General features: G+C 41.1%; 1 pseudogene; it reads right to left on the bottom strand.

Moving 5' to 3' along the window:
- Positions 1–672: 672 nt before the first annotated feature.
- LOC147730571 (NADH dehydrogenase [ubiquinone] 1 alpha subcomplex assembly factor 2-like) lies at positions 673–1,163 on the bottom strand (annotated as a pseudogene).
- Positions 1,164–2,973: the final 1,810 nt, after the last annotated feature.

The raw sequence follows: 2,973 nt of genomic DNA, 5'->3' as shown, positions 1-2,973 counted from the left end.
ATATATATAAAATCATATCATTAGCCTAGAATGCGAACATGACCTATTTGTCATATTTGCATCTTCCTTAAAATTCCATGGTAATTCTTTAATCTTTTGCAGGGAGCGCCAGTATGAGGATGAACAGGAAAAAAATAAACTGAAGTGCATTAAAATGTGTTGCGCATGCTCTTGTCAAACTAAAACAAATGTTCTTACATGCAACTAAAAAGCTAACATAGCTTTAAATGCCTTGCTTTGTTCATGAAGTCGTTTTTTTCACTTAGCCAAAAAGATTGGCTTTTATTTTTTACATCACACAAGGTACAACTTTAAAGACAACCTCTGAACAAGCCAATTATCCACAAATAACACGTCAATTCCGATTTCAACAAACAATTTTTTTCTAATTTGAGAGCATTCGGCACTCACATTTGATTGTAATAACAACATTGGGGGCCATAGCAGCCTTCAGTATTTCTAGGTTCTTCCACTGTCACAAGTATTTCCTCTGTACAACGTCAGTTAATATTTAAATTGAGGTATTTATTATTCGCCTAGAAATGTTTTTAGTTGATCAGTTTAACTTAACTGTTCATTGAAAATGTCTCTTATGCCCTTGAGTTTCGAAGCTTTGCCAGAGGAAATATTTATTCGAAGGCAGCTTGATCGCACGTAGCTGGACTTTAATATTTATTCCTCAGAGCTCCTACCCCACGGCGGTGCCCAGGGGGACACAGGCTCAAAGGCACTGGCGGTGCTTGTGGGCTCTTGTGAAGTTTCATTCTTTCCGTAGTTACCAGCGTGTGACTTACTTGATTCTGGTGTGTGTGCGTTGGTTCAGACACAGCCGCTTCTTGGAGTCTCACTCCGGTATCGTCCTACCCTTTGATGACGCGCCCTCGCTCTTTGCTTTCACCTGTTTTCTGTACTGTTCGTTCTGCAGAATTTCTTCGATCGTGGGCGGGTCTTTCCTCCCTCCTGGGATCAAGGCATCGCACTCTGAGAGCTTGGCCTCCGCTTCGTGGGAGTGCACCGCGGACGGTGGACAGCACCATTTCTACTGCTCGACCTTTCTGGATAGTTTGACCCGTTCATGTCTTCCGGTCTAGGTGGTCGGTGCCAACATGCTCTTTGAGAGTCCAAACGTTCACAGCAATAATGAAGCATTTTAAAAGAAACATTTGGCCCAAAATTTCCAGAAAGCGATAAATACTTCAGCATGAGGGGAATTAGTAGAAGGGACTCATTGTCACACTTATTTGTATTCATTGCACGAATGTTTTTGAAAAGTTGTCAGAAAAATGAAAAATCACGTCTGAATTGATGACATTAGGGGATGCTTTAAATTGGTAATGAATCAGTCCCACAACAACCCTGAAAAACATGTAAGGCTTTATTTAAATGGGGCTTGAAAACATGTATCTTGAAGATCAATTGCAGTTAAAAAAAATCTCCCTGAGATATAAGAAGATGTAAATAGACTATCTGGAACTGTGGCTTTGTTAATAACTTGTTTGGGCTTCTCAAATCCAGAGCTGCTCTTAATCTGCCTGAAGACTTTTTAACCATAAAAAGAAGCCAAGTCTCTCTTTTTCTAGTTCTTGAACAATTGCCCCTTTCAACTGTGACTTCTCCACTGCATTTAACAATGCCTCTTTTTTGGAAGGTTTGATGGAAGAGGAGTAATTACGATTTTATTTCCCTGGCAAGAGGAGTGAGATTTAAATTCCAGTTGATGTCCCATTCCTTCAATTTGCTCTGTTTATTGATATCTAATGTTTTCTTCCCATATCTGGGCAAAGTAACTTAATCTTACCCCAACCGGTAACTCCTCTCTGTTGGTACAGTCATGCTTTAGGGCCTTGGAATGCTCCAGTTGTATTTGTGTGTGTGGTTTTATCTGCATAGGCAGCTCCCTCACCACAAGAATCCCATGAATCAAAAATAATTGAGGGGCTGATAATGAGTTTGGTGGTTGGACTGCCCGAATGCAGCATCCACTTCGTCAACAACACTGCTGCACTGGCAGTCTACCGCCCAGCGTATTATGAGTTTTGCTGTCTGAAACGGCGACCAATGCGGCAATGGTGCTCGGACTGCTGAGAACCATGCAGTCCGCAATGTTGGTGCTGCGTCCATCGTGAACGTGGTATAATGACTGAGCGTAATAGGACTACACAGTTATACTGGTAATCTCCCAGTGGCAGTTAAAAAAAGGCAGTTACCCAACAGCAGTAGGCTGTCAAGGCATGCTCGCAAAAAAAAACAATGCAACAGTGACTAGGAGTAGTAAAGTTAGGAGTCCTAACTTTAGGACTCCTACACTGAGAAAAATCCTAACTTTAAGACTTTCGGTATTCACAGAAGACATTTAGGAATCCTTAAGTTAGGAGTCCTTACTTTATTACTCCTAAACTGAGAAAAATCCTGACTTTAAGACTTTCGGTATCCACAGAAGGCATTTAGGAGTCCTAAAGTTAGTACTCCTAACTTCTGTGAATACCGAAATGAGTAAGTGCCTTCTGTGAATACCAAAATGAGTCAGTGCCTTCTGTGAATACCCAAATGGTAGTAAGTTTAGGCTTTTGTCTTAAGTTAGTTCTGTGAATCGGGCCCAAAACATCTATCCCTAAAGCCGAAATGCCACATATCTGTACATGTAATGAGCTGAATACATCTACTTTGTTTATTGAATCTTCAAATGTATAGTAACCAGCTTCAACTCCAATCTCTATGTATTTTGTTCTATTTTAGGTCCCCATTCACTTTTACACAAACAATGTGGCTGTAGGTGCCACATTTCCACCAATAACAATGTTCTCTATTTTTCAACAAGTCCTTCCGCCACAACACATGCTCAGAGGTTGGAAACCAAACAGATTTTTCTCCATCCCAGGATGAAGCTCTCAGTGTTCATAAAGTTCCTGAAGAGGTGGACTGGATGAAGGTCCTGGCCCATCTTGTTAGTATGGGCAGACAGCAACACTGGGG

Source organism: Lissotriton vulgaris, chromosome 2_1, assembly GCF_964263255.1.
Source record: "Lissotriton vulgaris chromosome 2_1, aLisVul1.2, whole genome shotgun sequence".
NCBI classification, from domain to species: domain Eukaryota; kingdom Metazoa; phylum Chordata; class Amphibia; order Caudata; family Salamandridae; genus Lissotriton; species Lissotriton vulgaris.
This window is presented reverse-complemented; position numbering and strand designations above follow the sequence as displayed.